The sequence below is a fragment of the Arvicanthis niloticus genome, chromosome 2 (genome assembly GCF_011762505.2).
Source record: "Arvicanthis niloticus isolate mArvNil1 chromosome 2, mArvNil1.pat.X, whole genome shotgun sequence".
In the NCBI taxonomy this organism is placed as follows: domain Eukaryota; kingdom Metazoa; phylum Chordata; class Mammalia; order Rodentia; family Muridae; genus Arvicanthis; species Arvicanthis niloticus.
In genome coordinates, this window is record NC_047659.1 from 54,359,669 (window position 1) to 54,377,416 (window position 17,748).

Below are 17,748 nucleotides of genomic sequence, written 5' to 3' on the forward strand. Positions count from 1 at the left end.
TGCCTCCTCTAAGTTGGAAACAGGTAACAATAAAAATTTTTCTTGACCTATTAATCTATTTCTGCAGCATGTTGACTTATTTTAATAAATCCTAGAGAAACGCAAAGAAAGACATGAAAGAAAACATTTAAATTCTGATATAGAATGCATATTGACAAATAGATTTTTAATGTAAAGCTTACTGACCATGCATAGCATTATAAATCCCCTCTATGATATTCTTCAGGCATAAGTTAACCAGTAAGCTTTGTTTTGGTGTGATCACCTCTCCCTAAATATTGAAAGGAAAAAAAGAGAAAGCAAAAAGACAGAATTGAAGTAGAAAAATAGAACACTCAATGCAGAAGGATGGCAAGTATAATGGTTTATTATTTTTCATACATGATGCTATTCATTGTGTTTTGTTCGCAGCTGTAATAATATTATAGCAAATTCAATGATCATTCTGCTTTTGAGATGCTCACTACTATGCTCTAGAATAGGATAAGCAGCCAGGCTCCTTTTAAATATTTAGGTATGATTTAAATCAGTGAATTTGGTTATTATAGTGATGCCCTCTGGAAAAATGAGAACAATTCCATGAGATGAAGATAAGAAAACTCTTTCACAATGAGAAAAAATAAGCAGGAATTTCAAAAGTCCAAGGATGTTAAAATACTAGTTATTGGGGAAAATAGCTATAGGCATAGTGAAACAGAAAATAAAACAATCTTAATATAGACCTTAAACCATTCACAAAAATCAGCCCAAAATGGATCACTGGTATGAGTGTAAATGATGAAACTAGGAAGGTTCTAAAAAATAGGTTAGGAGATCATCTATTATTTTTATGAAAACAAATGTTAAATTACTGTTTATTTGAAAAGCACATTTTATGACAATATATCGCTATTATATGTGCATGTATATATGTGTACACAAACGTGTATTTCTCTTGATGTGTGCAAGTCTCTTGAGATCAGACAACAAACTTTAGAATTTCCAATTCTCTCCTTTCTCTTTATTTTGAGGGACCCTGCTACCCTGAAGCATACAGTGTAGAAGAAACTATAGGAGATCATCTAAAAGATCTTGATGGTGAGGACAAACTTTTGGATGCAAGAACACAGGCACCATTCATGAAAGAAGGAACTAGTAGACTAGATGAAAATGAAGAACATCTCTATGATAGAAGGAGTAAGAAGACAAAGGAAGGCTGGGAGAAAACTTCCAACCAGCCACAGCCAGATAAAGGACCATGGTATGTAAATTATAAGGAACTTATAAAATCTAAAGATAGGCAAGAAGAATAAGCTAGTTAAAAATGTGGAAAAGACCTGAACAGTCCTTCCCAAATGCAGAGATAATATACAGACATAGCAAAAGAGCATATAGAAAGATTGTCATTGTCATCACAATGCCCATAGGTGGGGAAAAGGTGCAGAGGGAGATAAACCAATCTGGATCTGATTTCACAGAACAGCATCTGCTTTACTGCATGTGAATAACCATTTGTTTAGTAGAAGTCTATCTACTGTGGTTCGTTAACACATTACCCTGGACTGGACAGGGAGCACTCATACCACCAGTGTCTCTACATAGAAGAGGCTCATTAAAGAAGGCATGGAGAATGCAGCAAGCGAGCTGGAGGATACTCATGCTACTTGAAAATTCAGTGTTCTGACTTCAGGAACATGGTATGCCATACTTCTTATTTAGGACAATGTGACAGATAGGCTAGCCTCTAGGTATGACTACCTGCTTTTTCTCATATAAAAGATGTTGGCTATCACATCATTAAGTGACTGGAAATTAAAACAATGAGGTAGTAGTGGTACTCCTGTTAGAATGGTCAACAACCAAAATGCTGACTGTAAATGCTAGAGGGGTGTGAGCAGTAAAAGTGGGCCAGCATTTTGGGAAAGAGTATGACAGTTTAAAAATACAAACAAATAAACAAAAACAAAATAACGGTACTCTCATTATATAACCCAGTGATTACGTTCCTTGGTATTTATTCAAATGATTTGTACACACACACACACACACACACACACACACACACACACACACGCAAAATTTCATGTGAAAATTGATTTCTTCTTCATCCATTACTTGGAAGAGGCCAAGAAACTTAGCAAATAAGAAGATAAATAAACTGGGATTCATTGGAAGATGCCAGTGTGCTGAGGTAGGCAGTGTCTGGTCTGTGACTTTGCTTTCTCTGGACTGTTACACAGCTGATATAGGACAATCTGGAAAAAGCATAATCATGGACAAGGAAAATACCAGTGGTTAATGGTTATAGGACAAGTAAGAGAAAGAGAATGGTGAGCACAGAGGAATTTGAGGGCAGGGGATTGACACTGCAATACTGCAGAAGAGGGCAGGGGAACTGCACTGTGTGACACTAAAGGAGTCGAGCCATGCTGTGTCTTTTCATAAAAACTCAGAATGAAGACAACTCACATGAAACGTGAGGATTGGGTGGAAGTGCTGAGTTATTGGTTGGATCACTTGCCACTTTCAGGCAGGAGGATGATTATGGAGAAAGTTATGTATACATGGAGTCACGGAGCTATGTGAAGTCTCTACACCTGGCCCAGTAAAATAATCCATGTGAAAAGTGGTTGAGGACCTTTAGAGAGCAAAAGTAATAACAGACAATACACGCTGGCTTTAGAGTTCATATGGACCCCTCTCCAGTGACTTGGGCCTTTGATAAAGTCCTCTCTTCTGTGTGTCTTCCAGCCAGTGGTAATTATGGGAGAACAAAGAGCTTAGAAATGTATGTAGAGCAGCGAGGGAGATCAGGAACATGTGGGAGATAGTGAGGACAACTGTCAGTGAAGCAGCTGCCAAGTGGATGGCCTCATCTTGCCTTAAAAAGATGCTACAGAATTTAGCCTATGCGGACTGCACTTGATCACAGGTGGATGGTTGTTACTGAAGTTGTGACATCTGTTCTGTACTTGCACAAAGGTTCTATCTAGTTTGCATTTTGTAGTCTCTCTATCTGAATAGATGGACCACAGTGTACTGAAGGGTTAGCCAGATGATGGTACTGTATAACTTAACAAGTGAACCAACTGAAGGGAGAGAGTATTAAGAGGTAAAGTTGACACCAGGTGGATGAAGATAAAAGTAGTAACTACAACCACGATGTCAAAACTTTTCTTTACGTTTTTGAAAGTTCCAAAGTAATTTTAAAATGATACAAAAGTAAGCATACTTTAAACTAATGTTTGTGTGCACAGGAAGACTTGTTTCAGAGAAATAGAAAGTTTTGTTTGTTTGTTTGTTTGATTGATTCTAAAGTCCTACATAAGGAGATCTCATAGTTCAACCAACTAGATGGGAGATGAAGGTGCCCAGGCATTTCTTAATTGGAAATTTCCCTTTTTTGACCACAAAAGAAAATTTCCTTCTGTTTTAGCATCTGTTTTCTGTGGTTCAAGAGTTTCTCCAATTTAACAAGCATGTGTGCTGATTGTGACATCTGGGAAGGTTTAGTAGGCTACACACAGAAAGGGTGAGGTGGATGGTGACTAGTGCCATAAGCATCCAGTGTATTCTTTATATACACATAGATTAAAGCAATGGGCCACAGAACACTTCCCATCATGTTCTTAAAGAAGAAGCCAGTCCTCCAGTCTATGTAAAATATCTACCCAGTTATGACAAGTATAGAAGGTGTGGCAATAGAGTTTAGGAGATATGACTTCTAGGTGTGTTTGTTCAGACCAGCTTATGGGGACTGCCTGTATCTCTTTGGTTTTATTTGCCTGTTAGACAAAGGCACAGTTTAACAACCTCTATGTAAGTACATTTCAAGGCCAAGGATAAAACTATGCTAGAATTTATGTTTGTAAGCAAAAGCCATTATAGTTGAAATTTCTGACATCTCTGATGCTTATTTTGGAAGTATTTAAAGGAAAAAAACCTTACAATTTCTTGCTTTTGTTTGAGGGAAAAGATCTTATAATCTTTAAGCAAATTGTAGATTTTTGTAAACGTTTCACCTTTCAAAATATTTTAAAATACTTGTTACATTTGATATCGTTTTCATTTGCTTTCAACAGCATCTTAAGTCTCCATGTTCTCTCATAGTTTGCAAGGAGGGCCAGTATAACATTTTCTGGTTGTTTTATTTCAACATATATATACACACAGAACAAAGAGCACACAGTAACTGCTCAGAATGTAGTGGTGCAAAAAAAAATCCAGTTTAATTTTAACTCTTAAAAACATCTATTTTGGAAAGAAGTTATGGTCAAAAGCAGAGAGCTTTCAACTGTTGCTATATGAATTCAAATGGATAAATCAAAAGAAATCTTAAACCCACAAACTGCGAAGGTACAGCAACTGTCTTTGTATGTAGGGAGAGAAAATACAGGCAAATTCTTCATGTGGTAACGGAACTTTTAGCACAGAAGGAGATAGAAAAACCATCGTGTATCGAATATTCATCCAATTAAAACATGCTAAACAATGTGCTAGTCTCATTATCTTGCTGAGCAAAGTGGAACCCAGAAGGCTGTTGATATTTCAGCTTGAAGAGGTTATTTTTGTTGTTGTTGTTTAATCAAGTACTAATCAGGAGAGATGCACTTTATAACAAGAAAGCCAATTTATCTGACATCAAAACCACTCATGCAGTTAGCCTTAGATGATTATTCTTAGAGCCATGTCACCTATTTCCAATTAAACTCTACTTCCTGTTATTAGGGTGGTGACAGTAGGCATGGGTTTAAAACCAAATGTCCTTCCCTTCTCTGCATTTTCACACTGATTAAGCCTTCCAGTAAACAACCGGTTAGCCTGTGCCACAAAAACCTTTTGATGAAAAGTAACAAAAATCACCCTCCAAAATAACTCAGCCCAAAGGGAAGTCCAGTATTTTGTGGAGAACTCTGTCTCTCATAGGCCCAGGATTTATTGCTAGTTTCACTTCCTCTCTGTTGACTCCACTTTAAAGCAGGCTATGTAGTGGTTACGCAGTTCATCTGACAGGAAAGAAACATTTTGCCCTTTAAGGTTAGAGCAAAACCTTAGTTTTCATAACTGACATTGAGTCATGAGCCCATCTGGAACCAACCGCTATGTGCACAGAAATGGGCTGGGATAAGGACTGAGACGAATGACTCCTGATGCCTTAGTTCCTTCCATATATGCAGGCTGTGTCTAAGAAGGACTGCTGCTTGGGCCAGTTTGGTGGGTATTCAGTCAGCTACACTGCTCTTCTAGTTAGGTGAATCCTGCCTGGACTAGATTTGAGAGAGAGAGAGAGAGAGAGAGAGAGAGAGAGAGAGAGAGAGAGAGAGATTGTAAGATTGTAAGCCAACTATATCTGCTGGAGGAGGGACCTACTGATACACATGTAGTGTCACAGTATTTTATGATTTGATTGTGTTCCCCATGAAAATTTTCCTATACAAGTAAATGTGCTTTATCAATGGTTTCTAGAAGAGAATAGAATCTCTTCACTACTACATTTTTTTCCTCCCAAATCTGTCAGAGCACCAAATTGGTTAAAATGGTTTCAAATGATTTTATCTATAGGAGCCTATGCACTGAGGAAAACAGGTATTGACTCCTGAATTACAGGACACTATGAAGGAGGCCTTGCACTGGAATACCTGGAAGACTCCCTGGTACACACCCGTTTAGTGGGACAGTGGCCTAGTAGGAAACAGTACAGGATTGGTCGCCAGGACATGGTACCCTCTGTTGTGTGTGCAAGACGTAGCAGGACAAAGGATTTAAGGGATGCTCTGTGGAGGGTCAGTTAGGTGTGGTGGATGTGCATAGCAGTGGCAGCACGTTGGCCATTGAATGTTGAAGCTGTGCCTAGTCAGAGGTTCTAGAGCCTTCTTCCTCATTCTGCACTAGTCCTTCCAGATTTACTTTTGCTAAATATGGTTCAAGAAGACACAGGGCAACTCCCTTGTCCTGTGTAAACTTTCATTAATTTTCTTTGGTTAAGGAAGTGTGGGGTTCAAGAGGTTGCCTCTGAATTTCTTTTGTGCTTGTCTTGGGGATTAAGTGATGAACTGGAATATTACAAAGATTTGTGAACTTCATGATATCTAAGTTAATGATACAAGTCTTGTTTCAATTTTTAAAGTACTTCAATTTTATAAACCCAAACGTTAGAATCTATTTTTTTAAAAAAATCTATTTCCTTTCTTTTGCTTCTTTAAATCTTTAAACCTGATCAGTGATAAATCATCATTAAAACGTGTTGTTGTCAGATCTTTATGTGTGGGTTTGGAAAGTGATATCATATCGGAAAAGCAAATGGGGCAGTGGGTGGAGGAGAGGTAGTTGGCCATGCTTAGTTAGAGAGGGAAGGCTGGCTTGAGAGCACCTTACTCAGTTCTGAGGCAGGTCTTCTTCACCAGACAGCCCTGAACAATCTAAGCAAACAATAACTCTCTTTTCAATGGGATACTTAGGATGCAAACTTCTCCTTATATTTTGGCTTTCCCAAAGGGAAAAAAGTCACTGAAAAGAGAACATATTTAGCTGACATCCATTGTGTCAAAGGGTCACAACAAAAACTATTATCTTTGAAAAAAATGTTTTAAAATTTACAGCAAAAATACAGTGGGGAGTGTAAAACTCGGAAATTAAAGACATATACTCTGTTCTGAATTAGGTCAGCTCTCTTAAAAAGATATGAAAAACTGCAAGAAAGATATGTTTCACTTGTATTGACTCTTGGGAAGAACTACTCTGTGAGGTCCTGGGAATTTAAGAGATGACCAAGACGCTATTGGTGTCAGTACTTCTGTTGTCATTGTTGGAAACAAAATTCTACTGAAGGGAAATTGACTATGTAACAATAAGGAAGTGTGGTTCATATTTTATTAACAGAGGTGAAAACAACAAACAACTGAAACATGGGGTGTGATGTCTGATCTAGACTGAGGGCTCAGAGGCTTTCCACAAGGCCTATCCAGGTTCCCGGGACAGGAAGTTTAAGATATGAAGGGAAATTAATTGTAACAGAGGAAAGATGGGAAAACTTAATGATTGTATCACTTAAGGCTCTTGGTTTCTAACAACAGAAGCTATGGGACTAGCCAGAAAATAAAAAGCAAACTAGTGAAAAAATAAGGGGCATTGCCCCAGAACCCAGAGATTGAGAAGGGAAACTGGGTGTAACAGGAACAGCAGGGCTGCCTTTATGTAAATGCTGGGGGCAGGCAGCTGAAAAAGCATCAACTGTAGGAGGACCTAACTGAGGACTTCTTGAGAAACCAAGGATTGCATGCAGACAATGCCAGCCAATCAGAAACTGCTGTTTAGAAGAGATGCTTTCTTGGGACCAGTGGGGGTGTGGGTGGAGGGCATTAACACTGCTTGCAGCAGTGTTTAGATGAGCTTTCTTACCTGCTCCTTGACATTGACTCTGCACCAACCCACCCCCAACCCCTAAGGGCAGGTAGGGTCGGGTGGAGAGCTGTCCAGGGCACAGGCAACAAGTGGGGAATGAAAAGAATTTGAAAAATTGCAAAGCGTTTGGTAAGAGCAGCACATAACATAGGAGGGCCTTTGTCTGTCTGAGATGTGGCCACTGGGCTGTCCCAACTGTTAGTCCCAAGCTGTAAGCAGTATGTCATCATTACCAGGTTGTTCTATAGCCCACAGGGTTCCCAGCCCTTGCAGGACTATCTGATTGGACAGATACAGTAGCTGCTCAGTTGCTGGTTCCTGTGGATGTTTTGCTATCTGGCAGCCTCCTTTTGTAGAGCCCTCCTACACGGCCTCAGTGCTGATCTGCTCCACCAATAGGGTACAGCCTCCATTATAACTGATATCTTCTGAGTCCAGCTCATAACAGACATTGTCACTTCTGCCTTGATTTCTCTTAGATCACTTCTTCTCAGGGAAGTCACCAGCCAGATTCTAAGGGCATTTAAGCAGCACTTTGAGGAAGCCCACATAGTGAAGAACCGAGGCTGCCTCCAAATACTGACAACTTGTCCATCTTGGAAGTGTGTGATCAGTCTAGTCAGGCCTTCCGGCGATGTCTTGTAGTTTCATGAGGGACTAGGTAGAATATTCCAACCAGGCTGTGCCTTTAATTGGTCTATTGAAAGTGTACTAAACAATAGAGATTACTTTAAAAAAAAAAAAGAGAGAGAGATAGGCTTGTTGGACTTTATTGCTGTGGCCTGAGAGGACAACAGAACTGGGGAAGATCTATCTCGGCTTATGGCTTCATAGGTTCCTATCCATCAGGTGAGGAGGGTGTGGCAAGCAGAGACATTGGCTTATGGCATCCAGGAAGCAGAGTGAAGGTAGGAGGAGCCAGGTCAAAGTATGCCTTTCTAACACACATACTCCCAATGACCATCTTTTTTCACCAGCCCCCTTGCAGTTCCCACACTTGCCAATAGATTTTCAATCTATCAATTGCACATGCCATTGATTAGACCAGAGTCCTCCTGATCTAGTTCTCTCTGGAAACACCCAGTAGTATTCTTTATTCGTCCAGGCATCTCTCAATCCACCTAAGTTGACAGGAGTAACTCTGCACTACATTTTAAGATAGATTATTGTAAAAAAAATAATAAATGGTCAAGCCTTATTTCTGCTTGTCAAGAAGAGGAAGGCTCTTAATTTTATCAAGAATAAATTAAGTAAGTTTAAAATAGCAATTTTAAACATGAATAACTTCTTCCATCCTTCTACTGGTAGAGGCAGGAAGATTGTTGGCTTAATGACAGCCAGGGTTATATAGTGAGATCTTCTCTAATTTTTTCAATATATTGTATTTATTATTTTGTATATATGAATGTGGGGTGTGTGTGTGTGTGTGTGTGTGTGTACACAGCATGCAAGTAGTAATTTGAGGACAACTTTTACAGACTCATTTCTTTCCTTTCACTGTTACATGAGTTCTGGGTGAAACACAAGACATAACCTTTACACACAGAAACATCTTCCCAGCCCTCAAAGATTTTGAAAAAATAATTTTCAAAACCCATTAACAAATACTTGCATAGTGGTGCTTCATGTTGCCCACTGTTCTAAATGCTTTACAAGTACTGGCTCATTGAATCCTCATACCAGCCCGTATGAGTTGGGCACAAATAGTGTTCTATTATTCATTTGTGATATCACAAAATGCATATGTTGAAGGTCCAAGCTCGGTGTGACTACATTTGAAGATAGGTTCTTTCAGGTACACTTAAGGTTACTTATCATCAATTTGGGTCTTATTCCAATATGATCAATTTCCCTCTAAAGAGAGAGAGAGAGAAGCCTGAGATGTGTGCATGTAGGAAAAAAGACCAGAACACGACACAGCAAGAAGACATCCATCTGCTAACCACGGAGAGAGGCCTCGAGAGAAGCCAGATGTTCCAAGAACTTGATCTTTGGCTTCTAGTCTCTAGAATTATGGAAAAATAAATTTCTGTTATTAGACCCCTCAGTCTGTGGCACTCTGTTATGACAGCCTTGGGTGACTGACTCCAGCCAGCACCATAGGTAGGCCGGAGTCATGCTGCTCTGGTTACTGGATTGCCCCTGCTTGTCCTTATGCTAATCACCTCCACCTGCTCTTTGATATCTGAACATGCACATAAAGAAACAGAGGCTGAAAAATGTTAATTTTGTGCAGCTTCAGAGAAAAAACTTTGAATTCAAATTCTCCAAATGTGTCTGCTAGGTTACAGTGCACTGGATCTTGGCAGGGAGATTTTTAAAGCCGCTCTTGTCTGGAGAAGGTTCTATTCGTTGTAAACTAAAGTTGTGGACATAGTTTCTAAATAAGTGTCCAGTGAAGTTTGAAAAGTTATTTTGATCCTCATGAGAACAGATCGACTAAATGATCTGCTCTGAATTTCCTGGGATGCCGACAATTTTCACTTTAGAACTCTTGCAATGTTTGTCCGGGACAGGCGAAGCTGTAAAATCTCTCCATGCAACTCTACTTTTCTCTTTTACTCTCTTGAGTCTAAATGAGCATCAGATTGAGCCCTGTTCTTGCTGCCGCTGACGTGCAAGTCAGCTGTGTGGAACACAACTCCCAATGAACACCTTAAACACAGTGAAAAATATCTTCAGTTTGCTGACTTCTTCCCTTGTGCTGGTGCCATCCAAAATGTGGTTCAGGATGGTCCTGTCTCATCTGAGACACCCAATACTGCCTCAGTTCTCCAGAACACAGTAGATTTGTAGGGGATTTGTGCTAGCAAAACATTGTCCAGAGGATGGGATGCCCATCATACACAGCCCAGCAGAAGCTTAGGGGAACTTCTTGTGAATCCAAAAATTTTCTTTTTTGTTAACTCGAAAATCTGTCGTTAAAAATCTCTTCTTATATAGACCCTTATATAAACCCCTTGGTTGCCTTGGTAAGTTCATTTTCATATAAATTTCAACTAACAAAACATAGGTTCTATCTTCAGAGAAGTGCTACTTTGTGATACTCTCTGCTGTCTGCAAAGAATGTGATGATACTCCATTGTCTACAGGGAATATTGGTATAGCTTTGGACCTTGTGTGATTAAATCTGGAACAGAAGAAGCTGTTGATCAACTAGAGGTAGCTATCTTTGGTTTAAAGACCCAAAGGGCAACATCAATGAAAGCTTAACAGCCCATTTTTGTAAGTTGAAATTCGATGGCTTGATTTTCAATGTTCATCAATGTGCCCAAAGAGATTTTTCAACCAATTTTTGATGGTTAATCTTGATTGTTTAATTGATGAGATTTAGAATCATCATGGAAATAAACTTTGGTGCATCTCTGGGAAAGGCTTTTAGATTAGAGTAATTAAGGTGGGAACACTCTTCCAAAATAGAAGTGAAGCAATTCCATGAGACAAGTTCCTGGGCTGAATAAAAACAGGAAAGTGAGTTGGGCATAGACATTTATTGCTCTATGTGTCCTGACTATGGATGTAGTGTGACCTTCTGTTTCTTGCTGCTGTGGCCATGCATCCCTTACCACCATGGGCTATCCTTAAACTGTGAGCCACAATAATAAACCTTTACTTTTCTTTTTGTCAGAGAGATGAGTAAACACCTAATACAGAAAATCCATCCAAGAAACACAAAGAATTGCTGGGGATTCTTCCAAGAGGGAATTTTGGCATGTGAAAAGAGCAGCATGCAATGACATACAGACATGGTGAAACAAGAGTTGGTTACATACTTCTCCCATGATCTTAGAGCTTGTAGGTGCGCACATGGCACATTAGCTTAATTTTAGCTCAAACTTGAAAAGCTGACTTTCAGATTCAGTTTTAAAATAGCCTGCATTCTTATCCTGCACTTATTTCTTCGTGTGTTTAGCGACAACTTGCTTTTCTGTTCTAGGAGTACAGATGGGGTTTTGATACAGTCCCAGATGAAGGAGAGATGCGCAAGCAGACTAATTAGTAGGACCTGCATTGTGGTAATTATATTTTGTTAATTGTAGTATTGTCCTTTAGTTGAGTCGCTGGGAGCCAAACATATGTACTTCACACTCATGTGCATCAAAGCTGCAGACTCTTAGTGGGAAGGGGTAAAATGTATGGTAGTGTATTTAAACTCAAGTGTTAGATTTTTGAGTCAGATATTTTATGTTTCCCCATGTGTGGTATTTTCAGAGTGTTATAACTAAATGGAGTATTAATTTGCTTAAGAATTTTAATTTGCTAAATATTGATGGGATACATAGAACAATCTGCTAAATGTTAATACAATTTATCCATTTATAACTTTATAAACCTGACATATTGTGTACAGTTAGTGCTAATCTGTTTTAGACACTCATTTAAGCTGACCTATGACCATAATACATTATGTTCCTTGAGATATTTATCTTGTCATTTAGAAACAAGATTACAATTAATGTGACACACATGACTCTAAATTGGTACTTCAACTGGAGCTGTGAGGGTAATAAATTAGCTACAGCTCTGAACCCCTCTGCTCATAATTTAAATTACAAGCCTTTAGTTGGTGTCTGGATGTGGTCTATTAAGTAAGCCACAGAATCAAGGAACCACAGTTTGTTTTGATGCTAGAACTATGGGGGATATTTTTCATTTAATTTACTTAACCTTAGGCTAATGTATCCAAATTCAGGTAAGAAAAATAAACACAAAAGAGAGCACTTCTATATTTATATTAAGAGCAAAATAAAAATGAGGCACAGTTGATCTAAGTTAGATATATTCAAAAATCTCTTCGGTTTCCTCCCAAAGAAAAGAAGTGGATGAAATGACCTTCCTTCAGGACTTAGTCCTCTTGGAATTTTTCAGAAGAGCTCACCTAAAACAAAAAAAGAATAAAACATAAAATCCTTAGGCTACAGCTCAGTAGGTGATGTGCTTTCTGAAGTCCTATAAGGACCTGAGTTCAGATCTCCAGCAGCCACATAAATCCAGATGTCATAATTCCTACAAATAGATATGAGTCTAAGACAGAAGAATCCTCAGAAGCTTCTGGGACAGTATCCAGGCACAGGCAGCATTAGATAAGAGAGTCTATCTTGGATAAGGCCGAAGGTGAGAACTGACACCCAGGTTGTCCTATGTATTGCACACACATGATGATATGAATAAGGACATGAGAGTACATAAACTCAGAGAGACAAAAACGTAAAGAAAGATAAAGTATCATATGATTTCTATGGTTCTAAACATATGGTTTCTAAACATGGACTTTGCTAGTCTGCAAGTTCCTGAGAGCACTGGATAGATACACAATGATCCTTTGTTGAAGATGCTTTCAATAGCAGATGGAAACCATAGTAATAGGTCACTGCAAGTTTCCAGTTTGACAGTTCAGTGCTGAGAAGCCATGACTGAGTGCACGGATTCTTTTTGTTTGTGCTGTGCACTGTGATTTTATGTACATATTCACAGTAGAATGACCTTTGCACTCAAGTCTATTAGAATATCTATCTTGTTACATTAATATTAGCTTGAAAATATATAGCAAGAATAGGTGGGTTTTACCTTTTAGGAAATTTCTAGGATGCTATACAATATTACTATTATCATCATGCTCTACGTTAGAACTTTGAATAGGTTACTTTTATTTGTTATGTTCATAATACATGATAAATGTTACACAGACTATATATTATGGACAAACTTGTATTTTTGCATATCTATGTGACATATGATTAGTGATATATGTGATTTTATATATCTGAAATGTTTCTTCCCAAGCTAATGAAAGTTTGTAAAAGGAGGGATTATGTTTAGACTTCTTTAATTTTTTCATTTGAATATTCATATAACAGAGACTTAAAGAGTAAAAATTAAAATGCTTCTTGAGAACTCTTTTACAGTGCACCAAAGGAAAAATAGCTCTATAGGGTTCATAGAACTATGAATGCTCTCAGTTGGTAGTAAACAGGAACCCAAGAGTCTTAACTTCCTTCTAATTAGTAAACTCTTGTTGACCAATAAATTAAATGTTGGTAGCAGACAGGGGTCAAGATCAATAAAGGCCTGCATAGTTCTAGTCCAATGAGAGAATCCAGACTAGTATATTAATCATAAGAACACATGAATAAGTTATATGGCACCATTTAGATTAGAATGAATTCGGTGCATAGAGGTTAGAGAAGAACGCACAACATAATAGGAGAAAGGACAAGTACAGACTTTCAATTCGCACAGAGGGGTTAAAATCTAGACTGCTATTTTTAAGCTTTCTGAGACTTTTTCTTTTTACTGCTCTAGGCATTTTCAGTGTTATAGCCTGTTCCTGATAATATAGAAATCAAGCAAGGTCATATGTGTTAATAATTTAGAATATTGCATCACACAAAATAACTAATCGATTGGTTTTGTCAGCAAAAGGCTTCAAGGGTGGGAGAGGAGGCCGTATTTGCATGCTTGGCATTCATGAATGCTCTGGGTTTGGTCCCTAGCAGGCCATGAACTGGGTGTGGTGGTACCCATCTATAATCTAAACACTTATGGAGTAAAGTTAGGAGTATCAGATTTAAGATCACTCTTGCCTATGTATTATGTTCTGGGAACATCCTGGGTTATATGAGATCTATGAGATCCTTTTTCAGAATATTTTTTTTTTTTTTTTTTTTTTTTTTTTTTTAGAAAATAAAATTTTCTCTGAGAGGCAAGTTGTCCTCTGAGAAACTCCACCCAGCAGTTGACTCAGACAGATACAGATACCCACAGCCAAACAGTGGATGGAGCTTGGGGACTCCTATGGAAGAACAGGAGGAAGGATTGGGGGCCTTGAAGGGGATAAGAACTCTACAGGAAGACCATCAGAGTCAACCAACCTGGACCCTTGGGGTTCTCAGAGTCTGAACTACCAACCAAAGAATATACACAGGCTGGACCTAGGCCTCAGTGCCACATATATAGCAGATGTGCAACTTGGTTTTCATGTAGATATGGAACAACTGGAGTGGGGTATACCTCAAAAGCTGTTGTCTGTCTGTAGAATATGTTCTTCTAGCTGGGCTGCCTTGTCTTGCCTCAATGGGAGAGGAAGCACCTAGCCTAGCAGAGAGTTGAAGTGCTAAGGTGGGGGGTTGATACAGGGCGGGGGAACCTGCCTGCTCAGAGGAGAAGAGGAAGGATTGTTGTCGGGCATGACAGGGAATGGGGCAGTAAATGGGGTATAAAGTGATTAAGTTAAAAATTTGAATTAAAAATGAAAATAAAACGTAATAACCATAGTTTCAAGGAGAGGTGATGTTTCAGTTGGGTGTTGAAGGATTAGACTTTGGATAAATGAGAGATGGGTGAGAAGTTTTTCAGGCAGATAATGAGCATGAGTGAGCAAAGGTGGGGACGAAAAGATACATATGAGCAAGAGAGAGGCTTCTCATCAAGCTGGGAGATGAAATCTGTATCATAAAATGGGATCCAGATGTCCAGAAGCCTTGTGAGAGAAGCCTTGTGAGCCAAAAGTGTTTTGACAGTGGAGAACCCTCATTTGCTTTGCCCTCTGTATATACGCTCAAGCATAAGTTTTGACTGGTGTATTGTGAACGGAGTGCCCTTGTGTGTTAGGATTTTACCTGAACTGTTGTCACAGCATCGTGGCTACTATAAGCAATGACCACACTGACACTTAATAATTTAATGATCTTACATCAGTCTTCTCCTAGTAGTGTTGTACTTTATTTTCTATTATACACGTTTGCATTAATATTTGTGTATAGCCATTCCTCTATAAATAAAAACATGTATATCCTGAAAAAGAAGGCCACGAAGTTTTCAGGAATTTTAAGATTAACATTCAATGGAAGTGCAACAGAAAGTACACTTCAGAATTTTTAGGATTAAATCTTTTCTCTTTTAGAATTAAAATATTATAAACTTTATTTCAAAAACCTTGTAGCACCAGCAACAACAAAAAAACCACACACACACACACACACACACGCACACACACACACACACACACACACACACACACACACACACACACCCCACACACACACATTTATTAGACCCAGGGTCCACACACCTCAATGCGCTTATATACAGTTAGCCATTTGGAATGGAAGCTGTGTGGATATACATTGGATTTTATGATTGAATATATTTTATGCAGTTTTCCAAGACCCAAACTAAAAACCCAGGAGATTTAAAACTAGACAAACAACTAGTTTTATGTTCTTTTTCATAACTCATATCCATCACCAGCATCCAGTCCTTCCACACTCCTAATGTTTAAACTTTCTTGTCCTTTTCTGCATTGTACTGTACCTATATGTATATTTGTTTGCGCGTGCGCACACACACACACACACACATGTATGTATCAGTTATTGGCTAGATTTCACATATGTGAGACAACATACAACTGTTCTCTTTGCTTTCTGATATTGTATTATATTGATTAACACTATACATTCAAGTTCATCTATTTTTGTCTTTCATTATGGTATAAATGCTGACATTACTTTCAATATATTCTCTGAGGGAAATATTCTGAAATGCCAGATTTTAATGTCAGAATTAATTATCATACACATTGACTTAGAATATCTATATCAAAACTTTGGCCCAAGTTCATAAATAAGAAAGTTCCTGTCTTTGAGCAATTAAAATATTAGTTTTGGGAACTGAGTGTTGAGTTTAGTTTATAAAAATAAACAGCTAGGAATCTGTGCTGTAGACCCAGTATAACATATATTGTGAAAAAAAGTAAATTGGATATTTTTAAAAATACCCTATTTAACTTTAAGTGAAATTAATTTTTTAGCTAACTGCTCGGTAGGTTGGCTTTCTCATCCTTAAGAGTCAGGAGTGACCTGTATTTCTTAACTTGGCTATTGTGCTCTAAGGCAAGTATCTTTGAAAAAAAAAAAAGGCTATTATGGCCTGTCCTTTAGAAATAGCTATTTGAGGAGTTTATAGGGTTTTCCAGATGTCTGATTGAAGCTGTCTGATTCTTATGTAGATTATCTCCAATACACAACATTTGGTTTGCAGAATTGTGGTTCACAGGAAAATGGCTGCCTAACAGAGGCAGCAGAATAATTATGATATCATTAGAAATATTTAAATATAAATAACATTCTATATTCGTCCTTGTCTCCTGTCTAGGTTTTGACAGGAGGAGCCAGTTTTGATGGGATTCCTGTGGCCCCGTAGATTTTTATCCTGTTATCCAATTTTCCGCTGCACTGATCTCCTTCTGTCAAACTGACTGCCAGCCAGCCTCCCGTTCTCCCGAGAGGAGGAACAAGGCTTTGTATTATAGTGGACAGAAGAAAGAGAACAAACACCCGATTTTCTCCCTCCAAGAGCTGTGCTCCCTCATTTAATAGAAAATTCCATTGTCTGAGAGTGGAAGAGAACGGAGAGAGGCATATGAGAAGACTTGAGCTTTTCATGCAGCAGAACAAGATAATGTTGCAGGGCAGCTCAGACCCACAGCTGAACAGCATACAGATCGGGAGGCAATGGTCCAGGATGCCCAGGGGCACATGAGTTGCTGAGATGCTGTCCAAACTGGTTTGTGCTGAGTATTCCCTAGCACTGGGAAGTGAGGCTCACTGTCACATAAAGTGGAAAAGACATATAGAAATAAAGAAAAGAGAAGGATCACTGTCATAGTCATGCTTGTGTGTGTGTGTGTGTGTTACACGGAGTGATGTTTACTTACTGTGTACTATGTTGATCTCAGAGCAAAGAGCACATAGATAAGAGAAATGAGTACAGAAGCCAAGATGATAAAACTACGAATAAATAAGAAATGAGGTGTGTGGCAAGCATAGAATCCAACAAAAACAATTGCAAAAGTTCCAAGAAAAATAGAAAATATTTTCAGAATACCAAGATCTTCTAAACACTAGACAGCCAAAGCAAGACTTTGGCTTTTCAGGGCATGCATATCTTTGAGTGTATCTGGACCCTTTGGCTGCAATCTTCTGAATTAGAGAAAGAGGAAACTTTCAACGTGTGAGGGAATGGTAAAGAACTTGCAGCTGTGTGCACTAATTAGATCATTGAAGGTCGAGCACTGGACTTGCCATATTTATACATGATATATAGTATATGATATATGTATATGATATATATTACATATATACATTACACATATATCAGATACATATGTATATATGTATATCATATGCATATGTAGTGAAGCCTTATAATTCTTTTAAAAATTAACTCATTTCATGCTTAAAAATGCACAAATCCAGTAAACATTTTTCTTGTTACTTACCTGATAAGAAAATTTGTGAAACACTATTATTCTTGAGAATGCATTGATTATATGGTCAGAACTCTGTATGTACATGCAAATATGTC

At 38.3% G+C, this 17,748-nt stretch overlaps 1 long non-coding RNA gene across 1 annotated transcript; it reads left to right on the forward strand.

Moving 5' to 3' along the window:
• The first annotated feature begins 551 nt into the window (after positions 1-551).
• Positions 552-17,038, forward strand: LOC143441351 (uncharacterized). The gene is made up of 3 exons (XR_013108665.1): positions 552-1,240; positions 11,318-11,396; positions 16,537-17,038. It is a non-coding gene; the product is annotated as an uncharacterized LOC143441351 (long non-coding RNA).
• The last annotated feature ends 710 nt before the right edge of the window (positions 17,039-17,748 follow it).